The sequence below is a fragment of the Castor canadensis genome, chromosome 1 (genome assembly GCF_047511655.1).
Source record: "Castor canadensis chromosome 1, mCasCan1.hap1v2, whole genome shotgun sequence".
In the NCBI taxonomy this organism is placed as follows: Eukaryota; Metazoa; Chordata; class Mammalia; order Rodentia; family Castoridae; genus Castor; species Castor canadensis.
The window spans coordinates 33,065,366-33,087,145 of record NC_133386.1 but is presented as its reverse complement, the minus strand read 5'-3'; the positions used below and the strand labels follow the sequence as shown (position 1 = coordinate 33,087,145).

At 37.6% G+C, this 21,780-nt stretch overlaps 1 pseudogene; it reads right to left on the bottom strand.

The window, feature by feature from the left end:
* Window positions 1-12,841: 12,841 nt before the first annotated feature.
* On the bottom strand, window positions 12,842-14,088 carry LOC141419550 (protein FAM13A pseudogene; annotated as a pseudogene).
* Window positions 14,089-21,780: the final 7,692 nt, after the last annotated feature.

The window sequence follows — 21,780 nt, the reverse complement described above, 5'->3', positions numbered from 1 at the left end:
TCTGATATAAACATGTTATTAAGTCAATGAAGATTGACTCTATTTTATTGTCAGAATGAATTGACTGTGTCTTCAAGTTTGGTGCACTCCATTCCTCTTTATGCTGAAGACTTGTTTTTAGTGCTTGACACTACAAAAGATTTCAGTTTGTCTCTGAAGTTTTTACACTTGACTTTTGGTGTTCCAGTATCTTATGCATAATGGTTCAAGAGAGATGTTCACCACTTCGGTTTTATGCACACAGGATTGCAACAGGGGAATGGAGCCTGGTTAGTTTGAAGACTGACCAGAAGAGGGCAGACAACCTCTTGGATGACCTTGATATAAATCCATAAAGAACACAGGTTTCATTCCCATGATACCTCTTTGGGAGTGTCAGTAGAGACAGAGGAAGAGGGTTGAAAGAACTGGTAAACAAGGTAAACTATTAATTTTTAAATCATTGCTTTACATTTTAAAGGAACTGTTTTTATTCAAGACAACAATTTTTTAAATTTTAATTTGGATATATATATATATATATATATATTAGATTTTAAAAGGCTTTAAGCATTCTGCAAACTGTGAAAATCACCTCAGAGAATTTTAAATAATTTTTTCAGGATATTTTAGACTAATGTGTCTAAGAAATTTTTTCCCAAAAATCTATTTGTGTGTACTGTTTTTTTTAAAAAAGGGATTCTACTTAGCCTCCAGCTATTAATGTTTACCTTATTCATAAAGCTCTCTAGACTCTTCAGAAAGGAGGATTAGTGATTAAGAACCAGGGTGAATACAGAAATCCAAGACTGTAAGAGTTCAGAATAGGGAAACTGACGTCAGAGGGAATGCAAGTTTTGCCTAAATTCACTGCCATTTTTAGTCCTTTTGTAAGAGGTGCTCAAGTCGCTTTTGCTGAAAAGCACTGACTCCTTACTTGAGCCCACAAATTAACTAAAAAACAGGAAAAGCTTGGCATCTTTGTCTCCATGTTGTATCTATCTTTGTTCTAAGCTATTCTCTTTACAGTCACTTTACAATTACCTTAGATTACAGAATGGATAAAACTGATAATATCTTTATGACAATGAACTGGAGCCACTTGGATCTGCCACCTTCCCAGTGAGGACAGTTATCCCAAGAATGCTCTCAAACAGAAACCAGATTACTCCCTCCAGGTGATAACTTCCCAGAACTGGAACAGACCACCAGACCACCTGCCTGACCAAGTTTGCGAACACCATCAGTCATGAGACCAATCAGACCACACCTGTAACTGAACTGTTTAACTGTGCATACCCTTTGTCCCCTGTCCCCAGTTCTTTTGTCTCCCTAAACCTATAGCTTTTGTCTGTACACTGAAGATGGCTTAAGATGAGCTGAGTGCTTACTCTACCTCTTCCCATAGCATGTCTGAGCAATATAATAAATCTCCTTTTTCTGCCTTCAAAAAAAAAAAAAAACAGGGTAAAGCATTATTATTCCTTTTTTAAAAAACTCGTGTATATATTCAAATGAAGAACATATATTTGTTCTTCATATATATAAATATGTATTTATATATATATTTGCAATATAGCTGTGCAGTGAGCTCAAAATAATTACATAACACTCTAAAATTTGATTGTGTAGAAATTTGCCTATAATTAATTATCTTGAATATCTTAAATGCCCCCAAGTCAATTTTCCCTTCAGTATCCAACAACCACAGTCCAATCACCCATGTGGGATACTTGCAACTATCTTACCGGTTGTTCTTCTTGTAATATGTTTTTGCTACAGAAACTTGAATTTTAATGTTGAATCTTTCCATAAACATTTCTGATAATTGTGTATCCAGATTTCTATCAGTTAAAATATTTTGTGCTTCAACTAGTGCAAAGCCCAACTCAACCTGGGTTTAAGGAAGAAAGGAAATATTGAGTCACATCAAGGAGTTTTACAGCTAAAACATGCCTCAGAGCTGGTGCTCGGTGAGGGCAGGGGTTTTCCTGTGTGGAGACAGCACACCCACTGAATCAATTCCATCCTGATTTCCTCTTGTACTCATAGCATTGGAGGTCAGTAGTGATTGAGGCTACAGACTTCCATTTTCAAATCTAGGGAGAATGAGGCAGACTTTTTATAGCTTTCTCTTAGGAGTTAAGACATATCTTTCCCATGAGACCACGTAAAATTCTCCTCACACGACTTTAGGTCTTTCTACCAATGACCTCCAGGAAGTGAACAGAATTATCACAATTGACCCACATGAATCAGTGATTCTTGTCCCCTAAGAAATGAATACTGGGAAGCCTGTCATCCCATAGAATGAGGCTATTGACGGACCTTCTGGTCTCTTCTACTGCTGAACCTTTTCTGCATTATTCCTGCTTTTCCAAGTGGCTGTCACTTCCCTGTTCTGCTTGGCTCTAGCCCTGGACATAATAGCGAGCTTAGTTCTTACCCAAACAGACATATCAGAGCCCTTAGTGGATCACAATTTCAGTATCAAAACTTAATACTATCATTGATTACTGTTCCTGGAGGTGATCAACTAAGCGGCCTCCTAAGGAGACCCAATAAGACAGTATTCTCCTGAGTGTCTCTCTTGTCTCCTTTGTTCAGGGACAGCAATGTGCCCTCCAAGCTTGGGTCCTCCTCATTTTATCTTTCCTCTTCACAGTCAAAGGTCACTTCCTCTCAGTTTCAGGTTACAAAAATGGTAGGCACCCTCCTGCCATACACCACCAAAGACTTCCAACTTCCTGCTTGATCTTTAACACTGAAGTCTGAACTAAAGCAGCCAATGTCTGTTTAATGGAGGCAACATCTTTAATTAAATGCTTAACAGACAGCTCAAACAGTGTGGCCCCAAGGGAACTCTTGATTACTCATCATCTCTAGCCTTTTCCCCACAAGGCCTCTCCATAAATAGAAATAAATTTATATATATATATATATTTTTGTGTGTGTGTGTGTGTGTGTGTGTGTGTGCAGTTGCCTTGTTTTTTTGTCTTTTTTGTTTTTTGCTTTTTTTTCTATTTTTTCCTTTTTTTCTTTTGGTGCTGGGGACCGAACTCAGGGCCTTGCACTTGCCAGGCAAGCGCTCTTCCACTGAGCTAAATCCCTAACCCCGATAAATTTATATATTAATGGAAACTCATTCACCCAGTTGATGAAGCCCAAAACTTTGGAATTAAACTAGAATTTTTTTTTTCTTTTCTTTTAAGACCTACATCCAATTCATCAAGTGTTATTGGTCATACATGTGAAAATACATCTGAGATCTCTGTACTCCTCTGCTGTCCACTACTCCTAGTTCAGCTCAAATTAACCCAGTGTTCACCTAACTTGCTTCTTAACTCTCAGTTTTCACTTTTGCATCTAAAAAATCTATTGGCCAGAGTGGCTTGACAATCCTTTAAAACTAAGTCACTTTCCTCCTGAATACATTCTAAACTATTCTAGACTTTTAATTCATATATATATAATTCATCTTCATCTGGTTTCTTTCTCTCCCCTCCCCCCCTTTTTTTTGGTGGTACTGGGATTTGAACTCAGGGTCTCATACTTGCTTTGGTTATTTTTAAGATAGGCTCTCACTTTATGCCCAGACCAGTCTAGACTGAGATCCTCCTATGTATTTTCCTGCACAGCTAGAATGACAGGGACATGCCATCATGCCCAGTTCTTTACTGATTGAGATGGGGCCTCTTGAACTTTTTGCCTGGGCTGGCCATGAACCACCATCCTCCCAATCTCTGCCTCCCAAGTAGCTAGGATTACAGGCTTGAGCCAGCATGCCAAGCTTGTTTTTTCATCATTTTATATGGTTTGATTAGTTAGGCATGATAGCACATGCCTAATCCAAGCACTTGGAGGCTGAGGCAGGAGTATCGTGTTTGAGACCAGCCTGGGGTACATTAGTGAGAAGCTGTCTCAGCAATTAAAAAAAAATTTTGATTAGTGTAAGGTTTGAATCTCAAAGCATTTGAATCTTTTCCTTTAAGGTTTGTTACTTGAATAGGTTATTCTTGAATAAATTCTAACTTGAATGTCAAAACATATTTCTTTGTGTTTTCTCTTAAAACATTTAAGCTTTTGAATCTCCTAGGATTAGTTTTGGGGTATCATGTGAGGTACATATCAGCTTTTCTCTCCCTACCTACATGGATAAACAAGTGTTTCAGCAAGAGGGAATTCTCCCTCTTTTTTCCCATTGACCAGAAATGCCAACTTTGTTCATGAATCAAGTTTCCACAAATGTGTAGACTTGTGGTGCTCTCTTTAATTCTATTACCAAGTTTCTATCTCTAAGCTAATCACACTTGTATCTTAATTATTAGAGCTCTGTAACATTCTATTGCAGTTTAAAAACATCTCCCCAACTTTTGCCTTACAAGAGTTGTGACTTTTCTCTGGGCCCTTTGATCTTCAGTTAATAGAATCACCTTCACAAATTCCACTAAAAATACTGAATTTAGAATTAGATATTTATATAAACTTTAAGTTTATAAGAGAAAGCGAGAGAGTGTAGTATATTGAATCTCCATTTCAAGAAGATGGCATATCACTATGTTTAGATATAACCATCTTTCAAAAAACTTTTATAAATTTTCTATGAAGTGCTAACATTTTTGTACTTACTATAATAAACAGTTAAAATTCCCTTTTCTATGTTGCTGGATGTATAGAAGTGAAATTGATTTATTTGTACTGATTTTATTTTCAACAACTCTAGTAAACTCTAATATACTATAATATTTTTTTCTACAGAATTTTTGGATTTTTCTGTAGGCAATCACACCATCTAAATAGTTGCAATATTTGTCCTCAATTTCTGACACATAATTCTTTTTTTATTTCTATTAGCATATATTAATTGTGCACAATAATGTGTTTCATTGTGACATTTCGATACAGGAATATAATGTACTTTGGTCATATTCACTCCCTCTACACCCTGACTTGTTCCTCCTTCCTCCAACTGGCCTTTTCCTTTTCCCAAATAGTCCCCATTCTACTTTCATGTCTTTTTAAGTATAGATTCTGCATATAAAAACATTTTGCATTTGTATTTCTGAGTCTGACTTATTTCACTCAACAAGATGATTTCTAGTTCCATCCATTTTCTTACAAATGACACAGTTTTGCTTTTCTTTATGGCTGAGTACTACTCCATTTTGTGTGTGTATCTATCTATCTATCTATCACATTTTCTTCATTGAATTATCCTTCGATGCCCACCTAGGCTGACTCCATAACTTAATTATTGTGAATAGTGCTTTACACATGGGTGTGCAGGTGTATCTCTATCTCACGCTGACTTTAATTCCTTTGGGTATATACCCAGGAGTAGTATAGCTGGATCACATGATAGTTCTATTATTAGTTCTTTGAGGAACTTCCTGGTTTCTATAGTGGCTGCACTAATTTACATCCCCACCAATAGTATATAAAGGTTCCTTTTTCCCTGCGTCTTTGACAACATTTGTTGTTTTTTTTGCTTTCTTGATGATAACACTCGGCTGATATGGAATCTCAACATAGTTTTGACTTACATTTCCCTGATGGCTAAGCATGCTGAATGCTTTTTCATGTATTTATTGACCATTTGTATTTCTAATGAAAACTTTCTGTTCAGTTCATGAATCCAGTTTATCAATTTAATTGTTTGTCTTGGTGTTTAATTTTTTTGAGTTCTTTATATATTCTGAATATTAAACCTTCGATGAATAGCTGGCAGAGATTTTCTCCCACTCTGTAGGCTGTCTCTTCATCCTGACAATTATTTACTTTACTATGCAGAAGCTGCTTAATTTAATGCAATCCTATTTGTCAATTATTGCAATTATTTTCTGAGCTATGGGAGCCCCATTCAGAAAGTCATTGCCTATGTGTATATCTTAAAATATTTTACCCATTTTTCCTCTAGTAGTTTCAGAATTTCAGGTCTTTCATTAGAGTCTTTGATCCAATTTGAGCTGGTTTTCGTGTGAGAGGCAGGGATCTAGTTTCAGTCATCTACATGTGGATATTCATTTTCCCCAACACCATTTGTTGAAAAGGCTGTCTTTTCTCCAACACGTTTTTGGCACTTTTGTACAGTATCAGATGGCTGCAGTTGTATGGGTTTATTTATGGGTCCTCTATTCTATTCAATTGTATTTTTTGCCAGTATTACAGTTTTTGTTACTATGTCTTTGCAGTAGATTTCAAAATCAGATATTACAATATCACTAGCATTGCTGTTTTTGCTCAGGATTACTTTGGTTATTCAGGGTCTTTTGTGCTTCCATAACATTTTAGTTCTGTGAAGAATGTAACTGGAATTTTGATGGGAATTACATTGAATCTGTATATCACATTGAATCTGTATAACTTTGGGTTACATTGTTATTTTCACAACATTAATTTTGCCAGCCCATGAACGTGGATTATTTTCATCTTCTAGTGTCTTCTTCCATTTCTTCAGTTTTTTATAGTTTTCATTCTAGAAGCCTTTCATCTCCTAGGTTTATTTCTAGGTATTTTTATTTCATTTTATTTATTTTGAAGCTATTGTGAATGGGATTATTTTCCTGATTTCTTTCTTGGCATGTTTGCTACTGGTATATAGAAGAGCTACTTATTTTTTGTATGCTGACTTTGTATCCTGCTGCTTTGCTGAAAGAGTTTATCCAATAGGTGTTTATTTTTCCAAAGACACAACTGTTTATTTCATTAGTATTTCATATTGTTCTTTTTGATTCCATTTCATTAATTTCCACCCTGATCTTTATTATTTCTTTTTGTCTTATAACTTCTGGTTCTGGCTCATTCTTATTTTTCTAAGACCTTGAGGTGCACTATTTTGTTATTTACTTGAAATCTCTGATTTTTAAAGTTGGCATTCATAGCTATAAACTTTCTTTGTAGAACTGCTATCATGATATCCCAAAGGTTTTGGTAAGTTGTGTTTCCGTTTCATTTGGTTGTAGGAATTTTTCAATTTCCTCTCTCATTTCTTTAATGACACACTAATCATTCAAAAGTGTGTTATTAAATCTCCAAGTTTTTGTGTAGTTTTTGTAGTTTCTCTTGCTAATGATTTCTAGGTTTTTTTCATTATGATCTGATAAGGTGTAAGAAGTTATTTTAATTTTTTCCTATTTTAAAAACTTGTTTCATGGCCTAATATATGGTCTCTCTTGGAGAAATTTCCATAGGCTGCTCAGAAAATGTGTATTCTATAGCTATTGCATGGAATATTCTGTAGATGTCCGCTAAGTCCATTTCATCTATGGCTCAGTTTCATTCTGAAGTTTCTTTGTTGATTTTTTTCTGTCCAGATGATCAAACTATTGATGGGAGTGGGATATTAAAGTCACCTACTATGCATCTGGACTTATCCATCCCTTTATGTCTAGCAGTGTCTGTTTTATGAACTTGGATGCACCAATATTTTACTTGGTATATACATATACATGTATACATATGTATATTATATATACATGTATAGAATATGCACAGTATATATACATATATATCCATACCAAATATTGGTGCATATGTATATTGTATTTTATAAATGCATATGTATTTATAAATATTTGTACATATATATGTATATATATGTACTTGTTACATATTCTTGATGGATTGTTTCCTGTATTAATATGTACTGACCTTCTTTATCCCTTCTAACTAATTTGACTTGAAGTCTGCTTTGTCAGATATGAGTGTACATATTCCTGCTTGATTCTGGATTCCATTTGCTTGGGAAATCATTTTTCATCCTTTCACTTTGAATCTGTGGGCGTCTTTGCCAGTAAGGTGAGTTTCTTGCAGACAGAATATGGTTAAATCTTGTTTTTTATCCACTCAGTCAGTCTGCATCATTCAATTGGAGAGTTGAGGCCCTTTACATTTAGGGTTATTATATGTATTAATTTCTCTCTTCTTAATCTTAGATGTTTTCTAGTTTACTAAGTTAATAATGCTTGATTCTTTCCTAATTCTCATTTGTTTGTCTATTCTACTAGAAAGATTTATTTATTTTTCCTGAATGCTCATGCTTGTGTGTAGCTTTCTTCATCTTCTGTATCTAGAATTCCTTTAAGAATCTTCTAATGCTGACTTAGTGGTGATGAATTGCTTTAGTTTATACTTTTCATGGAAGGTCTTTATTCCTCCTTCAATTCTAAAGGACAACTTTGCAGGATATGGTAGTCATGGTTGGCATTTATTTTGTTTCCAGGCTTGAAATACATTAGCTCATACTCTCCTGGTCTAGGGGTTTTCTGCCAGTAGATGTACCGTTATTCTTGTAGGAGGTTTTTGTAAGTAACTTGGCACTTCCCTCTTCTACCTTTCAGTATTCTTTCTTTGTTCTGTACTCTTAACCTTTTGACTATAATATGAAATGGGGTTATAAATTCCTCCTGTATTGGAATATACATTTCTTTCCCCAGGTTTAGGAAATTTTCTGTTATAATTTCATTGAATAGGCTTTTTAGGCCTTTAGCCTGTATCTCAGTTCCCTACTATAAACAACATATTTGTAGATTTGGTCTCTTAATTGTGTTTTGTTTTGTTTTCAGATGTGCCATTGGTACCTGGCAATTTTTTTCTCCTTTTATTGTTTTTACATTTACTTACATGTGTATACATTGTTTGTGCCACCTTTCTCTTAATCATGTCTTAAAGGTCTTAGATGTTGTGGCCCCAAATTTTTTTTCTTCATTACAATCTGAATGTAATAATTCTTCAACCTCAGAGGCCAGGTGTGATAGTATGCCTGTTATCCAAGCTACTGGGGAGATGGAGATAGGAGGATTGCAGTTCAAGGACAGCCTAGGTAAAAAGTTAGTGAGACCCTATCTCAAAGAACAAGATGGGTGTGGTGGTGTATTCCTTTATTCCCAGCTACATGGGAGGTGGAGTTAGGAAGATCATCATTCAAGGCTGGCCCTAGGCAAAAGTGAGGCCATGTATGAAAAATAACTAGATGAAAAAGGGCTGGGGGCCATGGCTAAACTGGTAGAGTACTTGCCTAGCAAATACAAGGCCCTGAATTCAAACCCTAGTACCATCACATAAAAATATATTCCTCAAATTTGTTTTCAATTCTTGATACTCTTTCTTCGACTTGGTCTAGTCAATTGGTGATACTATGCATTGAGGTTTTTTTTTTTTTTTTCATTTTTCTTTTATTATTAATATGTGCATACAAGGCTTGGTTCATTTCTCCCCCCCGCCCCCATGCATTGAGTTTTTGATTTGATTTATTTATCATTTCATTTCTAAGATTTCTGCTTTTTTTTTCCAGAGTCACTATCTCTTTGCTGAATTTCTTGCCCAAATTGTTAAATCTCTCATCCAAGTTGATGAATTACTTGTCCAAGTCTTGAATTGACTTTCATTCATCTGTTTGAGTGGTCTTTGAGGTCACTGGCAGTTTTTAAAATTATACTTTGACTTCTTTGGCATTTCATCCATGTTCATATGTTTGCATTCAATTATTGAAGAGCTATGAAATTTTGGAGTATTCATGCTATTTCCTTGCTTTTTCATATTTCTTGTGTTTCTACATTGTGATTTGTGCAACTGTTGAGATGGCTAACTTTTCCAGTTTTGTATGGGGTTCTTTGCAGTGAGCAGCCTTCCCTAAGGACTCAATTCCAGTACTGCTCTTAGAGGAGAAAACAAGTCACTGTAACAGCAACAACAAATTAGATGCAGAAATAAATATCAATTACAGACAACTACCAAACCACCAGTAACCACAAGAAAGAAAGTGGCACAAATAATGTAAACTGTGAAGTTAAAAGCTAATAATAAGAATCATAATAGCAAAAGAATGAAATAAGTGTGGCAAAGAAAGAGAAAAAGAAAGAAGCAAGTGTAAATAAAAAGAACAAGAATGTGATGAAAAAGAAAAGAACAAAAATAAATATCTGATTACAAAATAAAGAAAAAATACTTTAGTAAAATTAGGTAATAGTAAGAGAAATGAAAAAATAAAAACACAAAATATTTAAAAAAATAAAATGAAGTAAAAATATCACTAAAGTATAGTAAAAAAGTACAAAAAAAAGAACAGAATTGGAGAAGCATCTTTTTGGATCCTCAAATGTTGGAATTTGCCAAGTGTGAGGTGGGTAGTAGGCTCTTATCTGGAGTCTATTGTGCTCCTCTGTTTTCCCACTGTGCAGGTTGTTGCTGTACATGTACTGAAGATGGCCAGTCAAGGGTATGTTGTCAGCATCAGAGCTATATCCACTTAGAATCTTCTTACCAGGAGCCACCGCTAGCCCCAATGAACTTTGTGGCCTGGAGGCTGGATCAGTCTCCACTTTTCCAGAGGTTCTGCAATCTGTGCACCTAGGGGTGGCAAATGTTCTAGCTAAGGAGATTGATTCAAGCTGAGGGGATTCCAAGTGTATTTTGAGTGGGGAAAACAAACACAGCAGAGTTCTGCACTGGCTGAGCAGTGTGTAGGGAACCCAGAACTAAGCCTACTGGTCTCAATGTTTTCAGACCCTGCCCAACAGTAAACCACCCTCCTGGAGTTAGGGAACTGCAGCTCTCTCATTACAGAGGGCAGAGACAATATTTTCTGTGCCCCTCACAACCAAGCTCCCAACATTTGACCTTCTCACCCTCTATACTGCCTCCTGTGGCCATCTCCCACCCAGACACTGTGGCAAGGTATCCTTAGGCTCCCTGACTCATGATTGTTCCTTGTTCTTGGGTCCCCTCAAACAATAGGCCACCTCTAAGGTGGCACCTGGTTATAGTTCTCCAAAATACCGAAAGTAACAAAATAAAATTCTTCTCCCATGTTGGCCTGCCATGACCGAAGAGTCATTGTCAGACCAATCCCCTCCCCTCACACGCATACTGGATGTAAGACTTACAAGAACCATGGGTTTCTCCTGTGTATAGGACTACCAGTCTTTTGTCACCATGGCTGCCTGGCTTGCCTTGTGGCTGTGGCTTCATTGCCCTTACTCCCAGGGACTAGAGTTGGAGCTGTGGTCCTGCTTTTCTTTGTGTCACCTTTCTGTTTTTCCATGCTTTTCAACTGTGTTTTCACCTCTTACTTGATTCTTATGCTCTTCCTCTCTTTCTTTCCTTGGAGTATAGTCTCTCCTTACTACTCCAACTCTTCTCATTCATAGAGCCACATAAAGGAAATTCATCATTCAAATCATTCATGTTCTTGCCTTACTGCCCTGGCTGTGATCTCCAGAACAATGCTGAATAGCTATTGTGATAATGGGAATCATACTTTTTTTCTGACTTGAAAGAGAGTAGTCATAATATTTTAATGTTAAAAGTAATAGCAATAAGGCCTTTGTATATTGCCTTTACCAGATTATGGGCTTTCCTTTCTATGCCTAGTTTTTTTTTTTAAATATAATTTTTTTGGTCATGTGAATGATTCATGTTCAGATTTCAAAAATAGAAAACATCCTAAAGTGCATCATTTTATTTATAATAGAACTCCATGAAATTATAGCCACCTGCAATGTAAACAGTAGGGCAGAGTACATCCAGCTATTATTTTCATGTACACTTACATTTGTAGGATTATATACCGTCTTTAAATGTGGTGGTTAAAACCAGGGTACTTCCAACACACAGCTCATGGCTCTCTCTACAATTACTTTAAAAAGCAAACTTAAAGGCATTCTTTCCCCATATCCGACTGAAGAATTTCTAACCGACAGAGGCTATCCCCCTCACTTCAGCAACAGAGAACAATCTGACCTGTCCTTAACATTGACAACTGGCTGGCAGTAGAGTTTGACATTCCTCTTCCTTTTCTTCTTTGTGTTAAAAATGTACAAGAAAGCAACTGCAAGACAAGGAGGGCATCTCTGCTGCTGGTCTGACCTGCAACATTGTCACCCAGGGGCACAGTCTCCTGAAATACCTGGTGATCCATGGATGGGTGAACAGACACCTGTGCTCCACCTCATGAAGCACAAAGGGAGACTTTGAGCCCACTTTCTTCAGGCAGACACAGAAGGTGAAAAAAAAACAAATCACAAAGTGACAGCAAGCACACTGAAGAGATGAATGGTTTGGTGTCTTAAATTCCCTGGTCCCTCCAAATTGTCTAATATAGACAGTTTTGTGACACAGTCTTTGAAAAATTAGAATCAAAATTGGCCACATACCAATTTTTTAAAACTTCTATACATGACCTTGAAAATAGTGTGATTTAGATTCTGCTTTGAGCTGAGCTCTGAGGGCTACATTTACCTGTCCATGTGGGGATTTTAGTGCAGATTTTTTTTTTTTTTAGAAAAATTAAACTCTGGTAAGTATTCAGGAAGGGGAGGAAGGAAGCTGCCTCTCTCCGGTGATCCTCTACACTTGGACAAAAGACCCTTTATATCTGGCTAGTGACACAACAAGATAAAGCACGGTGGGCTCACTTAGTGTTTTGGGTGCATGTCTGAGGGCAGAAAGTTCAGTCAATGTTCAGGAACCATCTGCAAGTTCTAAATCAGCATTGAAGAGCTGCTACTCAACCCCTCTGTCCTCTGCGCAAGGTCAAGTCCTGGTCAGGGGTTGAAATTCTTTGTCAGCTGAGGAAGTCCTGAAGAAACACACCTTCAAAGAGATGACTGCACTGCCATTGTGACAGATGCAGCTTACAGTTACCGGAGAGCTGATGGAGAAGTTGCTTCACACCAGTAGGTACAGGTGCAGCTCTGGGGAAAGGTCACTAGAATGGCCACAGTAGCAAGTAGGGCTGCAATCATGGTCACACTCGACCGGGTCCAGGTACACACAGTGAGTTAGTTCCTCAGAGTAAAGTCCTGAGCTTGTGGGTTTTTTTTTTTTTTTTTAATTATCACATTTAGAGAATGTTCTCTGCTTCTCAGTCACAGGGGAAGAAGTGTGTGTTCTCTGTAGATGTGTGTCTGATGTCGTGGTGGGTCACCACCAGTGTTAGTGAGAGGCTCTCACTACATTGCTTGTGTGGCGGAATCTCAACTCTCCCATTGCAAAATTCCCGAGTCAGGTCACATTGTCGTCTTCTGTCGAGGCAGCTTCTAAAGCAGGCAATGGAAACGGGAGCCCATCCCAATGGCGGGGAGGCAGAAGGACTGCATGCAGGTCCCGCTCCAAGGCTGCCTCCCTGACCAGCTCTTCTCCAAGGGGCGCAAGCCTCCTGCCCCCCGCCCTCACATGGACTTGGCGTCTTGGCCTTGATGTGCTTGTAGTCACGTTACTCTTCAGCCACTGGGGTGCGGTCTTCCTTCTGGACACTTCTTCCATTCTGTCTGAAAAAACGCTCTTCAACAGCACGAGGTTTCTTTCGAGTCCTTTTCTTCTCTTCTCTCATTTCCTGAAGGTGTTCCAAGAGTTCTGAGATTGAAGCAGCGTGGAGGTTTGAAAGCCGTGTCCTGGCTGCATTTCGATGGCATTCTGTGGTCCACTGGGGAAATAAATCCATCAGCATCATCTTCAAGCTGGTCCAGAAAGCTACGTGCACTGAAGTCTGTTTTCAGAGTGACTGTGAAGTCCGGCTTCACGTTGCTGTCGTCTTCTGACCCCTCCTCTTCTTCCTTAGTCTCCTTGAAGAAGGAAGCAGTTTCGCCCTCCGTAATTGGCTGCAGCAAAGGGCTTCTGCGCTTGCTGCAGGGGACCAACGATGGGAATGGTGTCAGCCCCTGACAGGATCTGTTTGACCAGCCGGTGCCTGGCGTACGGTGGCTTCATAACCTGACGTTCGTTCTTTGTCACCGGCCGTCCATGGACGCTTTTGTAGCACAGCAGGGCCTTCTGCAGAGCTACTTTCTCATTAGCAATCTGGTCTTTGGTCGTGTCCTTAATGTCCTCAGGACAGCAGCTTTCTGCTCGCTTCTCCTGCAGCTTCCTCTGGATACATTCCAGCCTGGCCTCAACGCTGGGCTTGATGGCTTCATCTGCTAGCTCTTGCTTCTTCTCATCTTCCTTTTCCTGTTGGGAGCCGAAACTCTTGGGGAGTGTGTTGCTTCGCTGCTGCGTCCTGGGAGTTAGGTCCTCTTCAGAGGTCTTTAGTTTTGACTCTGGGTAAAAAGTTGTGGGAATCTCTATGCCTAGTTGAATAAGAATTTTAATCATAGATGGATAATAAATTTTTTTAAGTGGTTTCCTGGGTCTATAAAGGTCATATAGTTTTTTTTTCCTTTCAAATATTATTGGGTACAAAGTATTGATTAATCTGCCAATATTCAGACAACCTTAAAAATCTTAAAATAACACAACTTGGCAATTACATATTAACCTTTAAAATATTTGCTAAATTAATTTGCTAATAGTTTGTTTAAGACTTGTCTTAGTCTGTTTGGGCTGCTATAACAAAATGCCATAAATTGGGTAGCTTAAAAACAACAGAAAATTATTTCTTATAACCTTAGAAGCTGAAGAGTCTAAGAAGAAAATGCCAGCAGACTCAGTGTCTGGTAAGGGTCAGATTTCTTGTTCATAAATTGTGGTTTTTTTAAACTACTTTTTCACATGGTAGAATGGTGAGGAAACTCCAAAATCTCTTTCATAAGAACAAGAATCTCATTCATTAGGGTTCTGCCCTCTTGACCTTCCAAAGATCCCTTCTAATAAACTGAGGATTATGTTTCAACGTAAGAATTTAGGAAGGAGGACAACACAAACATTCAGACCATAGCAGGATATTTGCACTCAGGCAAAAATGTTTAATTCTTCTTCTTAATCATTTTTGGATAATTTAAGCATTGAATCAGTCAGTGTCTAAGCAGGAAAATACAGGAGCATCCTAGATATTGCAAAAAGAGGAAATTTTATAGGGAATTACATTTATTACAGAGTTAGAGAAATATAAAAGGAAAAATTAGTTACCTAATAAAGAAAAACAAGGGCTAAGATACAAAGGGAAAAAATGTTGCTAACCAGTACCTGTTATGTTACTGTCATTCTGAGTCAGTGGAGGCTGTGAGGGAGTTGACTCAAAGTGGCTATGGCTGAAGTCACTACCGCTGGAATTGTGGCCAAGACTTTCAAAAAAATCACTTCTATATAACTACTTTTCCAGACTTTGGTCAATGTCTTACATTAGCAGAAACTAACAGGAAGCCAAATGACAAGGAGACTATGAAATATAGTATGTAAGCTTCCAGCCCCAAAGATACAGAAAGGTATGTAGGAGAGCAAGTATGGAGTAGAGAGAGAGAGAGAAAATTGTCCATTGGGATTCATGTTCAACTTGCAGAGTTAGCTAGAGTATTCTTTGTTTCTCAATTCTCTGGAAGAGTTCACAGTTAGGAGAGCCTGTTCTTGGTTTAATTCTCTGGTGTCTTGAAGTTCTTAATCATTGTTTTTTAACAAGGATCCTCATATTTTTATTTTGTACTGGTTACTACACATTAGGTAGCTAGTCCAATTGTGTGTATTGAGGACAGATGTGGAGTGAAGTTTCCTTTTTCTTCTCTCTCTTTATTTTATCTTTTCTTCTTTCTTTCCTCTTTTGGTAATTCTTAAAAAGTCTTCATTAACTGTGAAAATAAGTTTTATTTTAAGGCCTTATTTAAAATATCACTCAAAGATTCTTTAAGAGAGGTATTGGAGTATTCATTTAGAAAATCCAGGTTTATAATTTCATAAAGGTGAAGGGGATTTAATATTTCAGTGGATTGTTCTACACAAACTCTGGGAAAAATAGAGAAATTACTTTTGAAAATCAAATAAATGTGCTCCTCAGTTTATTTTTATAGGATTTTACTGTAGAATTCATTTAGGTCAATTGGCTGTTAATGATTATGCATGCAATCTAGAAAAGGTTTTAAGTAACTTTGGTCACAACATGTTCTAGGCCAATAGTTATTTAATTTAATCATTTAAATCAACATTTTTTATCTGAGTAGAGAAGATGCTGGCCTGAAAGGGCTTAGGAGCTATCAAACTTGATGGAGTCATTATAGAACAAAGATCAATAAATCATCAATTCTTGCATTTCCAGTTAAGACCTGTACTTTCATAATATGTTTTGACATAAATGTATTTTAAAATTAAGTTTTTAGAGAACATACATAATTTGATGAAATTATGATAAATTCCTGGGAGGCTTTTCTCATATTCTGTTCTACCCTTGCCCTTTCAGATCAAACAAGGTTTGTTTGGTTTTTATTTTATTTGAGTTTGTTTGATTTAGCTCTATGTTAGTCTTGATAAACCAGAAATTGGAGGGTGGCTATTTAATTCCTAAGAGGTTAGGAGCACATCAATCTCAGGAAGTTTTCCTCAGAGTTAAGGTTTTCCAATGTCTGTAAATCCTAGAAAAGGTCAAGAGGCCCTCCTCATTTCTTATCTATCTCCTTGATCTGGTAAGCTCTGAAGTTATTATATTATATTATATTATATATCATATATTATTTTTGCAGGAACGATCCTGAGGGAGAAACCTCATCTATAAACTAACCTGGGAAATTTGGCCACTCTGGAAAGTGGCCAAGTTTTGGTAGTCTCCCATCAAACCTCATAAAATATATAGGTGAAATGAATCTTGGGGTTGAAGGGTAGTTTTTAAATAACTAGATTAAGACTGAGGATCAGGGAATAATAAAGCCTTCCTCAAATCTCAGGGAAAATTCTTTTAATGAGAAGTGAAGCAAATATAGAAGCAAATCAAGATGCAGCAATGCTTCCAAAATGCTGACTCACAAGTGCCATTTTGACTTAGCTGCAAGTAAGTGTGTCCCAACATATCTGGGAGAGCAGGTTTTGAGGTTACTTTTCAGGTGAGAAATGCAAACATTAGCATGAGGGCAGATGAAGTTTATTTAGGAATAATATGAATATGTATGTTATAGTAACTGGAAGTTTTAGGCTAGATGGCCAGGTCTAGGGGCTCCATATGTCAGATCTGGTTGTGCAAGAGGTGTTAGAGAAGTTGTTATCACTGTCATTACTTGAGGGGAGCAATCTTTTCTCATGAGGTGATTATTTCTTCTCCACGGCACAGCCTCACCATTATAGATACTTGTCTTCACTTGAGAGGTGGTCTGCCCTTACTTTCCTTGTAGTAAATTTCTATCCCTTGTAAAATGTGATGGAACAGTCCTATCCTTCCTGGAACCCAAGGTGACTGCAGGAGAGAGAATCAGAATAGAGAAACTGATGTAAAATGGAGGCAGGGAGGCCAAGCTTTTCTCCTGCTTTAAGTAAATTTGTGGGCCTAAGTGAGGAGTCATGCTTTGTAGCAAAAACAGTTCCTAAGTACCTGTTATATTGTGCTTCTTTTTAAAAATTTTTCTGTTTAATTTTTTTATTTTATCATTTTTACATTTACTCACATGTATACATTGTTGAGCCACCTCCCCTCAAACCACTTACCGCCACCTCCCCTCAAACCACTTACCCCCACCTGCTTCCAGGCAGAAACTATTCTGCCCTCTTGTTCTCTGATTTTGTTGAAAGAGAAAACATAAGAGATAATAAGAAAGACATAGCATTTTTGCTAGCTTGAGATAAAGACAGCTATACAGAGAGATTCCTAGCATTGCTTCCATTTACAAGTGTATTGCAACCCACATTGGTTCATCTCTACCAGACCTCTTCACTACTTCCTAGTCTCCTTCCCACAATGGCCTCTGCTAGTTTAAGATTACTATATTTTCTCCTCTACAGAGAGCACATCAACCACATTCAAATTTTAGGTTTCCTTCCCTTTCCCTATTTCTTCTGTGCACGTTCTCTCCTTAGTGTGCAACCCTTGTCACATATTATATTTCCTAATTCTCTCACGATACATGCAATTTTTATCCTTATTTTAATGATCATAAATCAGAGCCTTAGAGAGTTTAAATGACTTTGCAAAGTTCAGTGGCAAAATCAACACTCACACTTGATCTCTGGTGATAAGGCTTGGCTTCTTTTTTTTCTGCTTTATTATATAATTTTGGTCCTAGTGGAATGAGAGCCTTCTCCAAGTTCATTGAGCAGAGTCAGAGTATTTCAAGCATTGAAGTAACAAATGGGAGGATACATATAGAGTATTTGATATCATGCCTGGCATGTTATAAACACTCAGAAAATATTTCTTATGATGTGGGAAACTCAGAATGTAACAGATAAGAGCTTGTCAGATTCTAAATTCTGAGTTTGTAACCCACCTCCAACTTGTGTGACTTTCATAAGGTTCACTCTCCGTACCTATAAAGTGGGGATAATGTTCCTTACTCCATAGAACTGTTATGTTAATCAGAGAACATGGTGCTGTACTTACTACTGTGCTTGGCACAAAAAAATGCTCAACAAATGGTAGCTATTCTTCTTGAATTTATTATTATTGTTGCTGCTTTTAATATTAGGGTCTCAAATTCAATGTTAGTTCTTTACAATCATTGACATCAGAGTGAACATATTATACCAAGAGACGCAGGTATGGTCCTCTGGAAGTACTGGAGCCACAGCTCTCATAGTCACCAAGCACAAGAACTGAAGAAAAGCAGCAAGCAGCCTAAAAGTCACCACCAAGTACGAGCATACTGGCACCTTGCCTAGGGACAGCAGGAGGCTTGAGGGGTTTGGGACACCAATTAGTGCACTGAGTGGGGGAGTTGGAAATCATTTTCACTGCCATTACATTTGTCCTTGACCATACTCTGCTAAGTTCCTGAGCCAGGGGGAAATAAAAACTCCATACTTAACGCCTTTTTAATTGAATACTTCAGCCTTCCCATTTTCTCCATCTGGCTCAGGAAGCAATCACATAATAATATTAGATGGAGGAAAGAAAACTTTGTCCAATTTGCAAAATTGCAGGTAATTCTGTTATTCAATTAAGATAATACCTGTTACTGAGCATAATCTCCCGTCCTAAATTCAACCTCCAAATGGGCTACAGAGGCATAGAAAAATGAGAGAATCATGCACTCGTGGTTTCTCTACACTTACATTAGAGATAATATTCTTTTAGAATTTTCTGGTATGTGTTTCCATTTGGGTCACAGACTCAGTTTCAATTGTTTCAAAGAATAGAAAACAGCATCACAATAATTGCCTCCATATCAGACAAGCATTGTAACACCCTTAATGCAAATGCAATCTTAGTAAAAACCTATTACCTTTTGAGAAGATTTCATTTCACTTATAGCAAATTTTAGACTTCTTCATGAGGAGAATTTTTACTGATAAAAGTACTTCATATATTTTATTTCATCATTAACCAAAGGAATGATTTGCTTACCAAGATTAATTTTGTCTGTCTTTAAAAGATATCTTTTCATTAATGAAAAGTTTTAAATTCTTTATTTTTAAAAAATCAAGGTAAAATAAACCACATTATAACAAAATTTAAATATATTGTGCATAGATATAGTTCTGCTTATGAGCTAGCGAAAACAATTTCCTTGAGCACTGTATTTTTATATTCTATTTCAGCACCATAATTTTTCCCTGGCAAAGTATAATGTACTTCTATTGAATGCAAAATTACAGTAAATGTGCCCTATGCAGATAATTTAACACCTGTGAATTCCCATGCCCTACAATTGTAGAATGCATATCTCAGTGGCTTAGGGATCTGAATTATATTGCAAAAATAATGAGCTGAAGACTGATTGCAAGTGCATATTTATTAGCATAGCACTAATTTTTTTCCACTGCATTGCATGGGTATTTCCTCCAGTGTGAGACATTTAATAACCAGAGAAATATGTTGAATTTGGCAGATTTAGATCTATAAAAAATAAACTAAAATCCTAACTAATATTCTTCCTCTGCAAATTAAGTAGGAAAAGTGTGTCAGCGTTAACCTCAGGATAGGGTACTGCCAGGTGGACAATAGCTATATGATCAGAGGCTGAACAGTACTGGGAAGGAATGACTAAGACAGTGCAGCTGAGCCAGGCAGCCCTGATGAAGAACCAAACCACACATGCCGTGCATCACTTTACCTTCTCCGCTCCTCCCCAATAGTGTTTGACTTATATACCCAGAATTGAAACATGTTAGGAATGGCTGGTTATTTAGAGGTCATTTAGATTTTATGAGAGATAAGGGAATAGGGTCCTGGAGAGGTCATGTGCCCTTCTAAAATCCAGCAGCAAGGGCAGGTCCTGACTGCCCAAGAGCTTTCCCTGAACGCCACTGCAGCCATTTTCTTGGTACTGGGTGCAGGGGCTGGTTATCCTACACTCTTCAACTGGCAGAGATTTAGATCAAGGATAACACCGAAGTATTGAAAATGAAGTTTGTGAGAACATCTGTGGGACTGCTGCTGTTTCCTCTCCCGGACTCTGGTCTAGAATTAAACTCCATGAATGATGAAATGCTTTGCTGAATACGCATTTCTTATCTTAAGATCTAGGTCCAGTCATAAATTGACTGGGCTGACTGACCCTGCTTATGGGTCTTTTTTTCTCCCTTGACAATGATGGAATCTTTATAAGAGCAAACTCTTTAGTATTTAGCCAAGGAAAATATTGAGTGGTAATGAGGCGGACTTGGGGGGAATGAATCTTCTTTCTTTTTTTTAGTTGGCTTGTCACACATTTCCTCATTTGAGCTTCCAACATTTTCTCCATCTGTATAATTGATTAAAGTTTTAAGAATAAGACGCATCTTATCTCATTTTAATTCAAACCTCAATGCAATAGATACCAGACACTAAAATGAGCATGAGATAAGTCATGCATAGAACTTGCCAAGAGAATGTTTGAGAACGGAGTCCGCTTCTTTGATCTTCTTCATCAACTTCAAATGTAAAAGGATTGAAAGCAGCAAGATGGAAGAGTGTTTATAAAAAGATTTTAGAGAGAATAATTATGCCACTTGACCCCCATCCCTCTCTAAAGCAAGAAAAGCAGGACCTGACTTCTAACTCCATTCTTAGTGAGCCAGAGGACCACTAAGAGACCTTTGTTTGGTGCTTGCGTCAAGACTGAGAAAGTTTAACTGTCTTATGCAGCAGAATGGAGGTGGCTGCATTGAGACAGACCCATGTGCTCCAAGTTTATCAAGAAAAGGATATGCAAGAATTTTCTGTGGTCAGATAACAGGTACGTTGGAGAGATGGGGAAGAAGAACCAAAATGAGTGTCACAGGTCCTGTCCTAGAAGAACTTCCATGAAGTAAGTTTTCTATTTGGTTGGACAACCAGAAAACTAGGAACCCCAGGCAGAGCGATAACTAGAGGAATAGATTTCATTCCCTATCAGGCATGGATCTGTGACAAACTCAAGGACGTCTCCAGTAAATGGAAAAGCCTGCTTGGAACATCCATAAACCTCTCAAAGACCATCCTTTTCCACTTTCCTTTCTTCCCCAAACCTCAGGGGCTGAACCACAGATAACCAAGTTCAGAAAATCAGAGTGAGGCAGAGACAAAAAGCCACAGCTAACAAATGTCTCTTTGTGATGAACAGGTTCTTGCCTTTGTTTGTTTTAACTGATAAGAGAAAACATCTTACCATAAATCAATATGGCATTGTTGATTCTTACATTGGGCTGGAAATGTTCAGTGTGTACGTTGAAACTTGTTTTGATGGCTTTAAGTAACAGTAGGATTGTCCACTACTTAAGAATCAGAAGTCTTGAAATCACCAAGACTTTTATTGAAAAGCAGAACATACTACCCATTAAAGAAACTTTAAAACAACAGAGGGAAACAGAAAAGAAAGTAGTGCACAGATTCCCAAGTCACATTTGCTCAATATCCTGCTACAAAGTGCTGTTCCCTTGCCAGAGCCTTCCTGGTCCTTAACTTTTATATCTTCCCTTGGCTGGAGCTGGAGCCTTGCCTTGTTTTTAACCACCTGTGTGTCCAGGACCAACACATTCTCTCAGTAGGAGACAGTG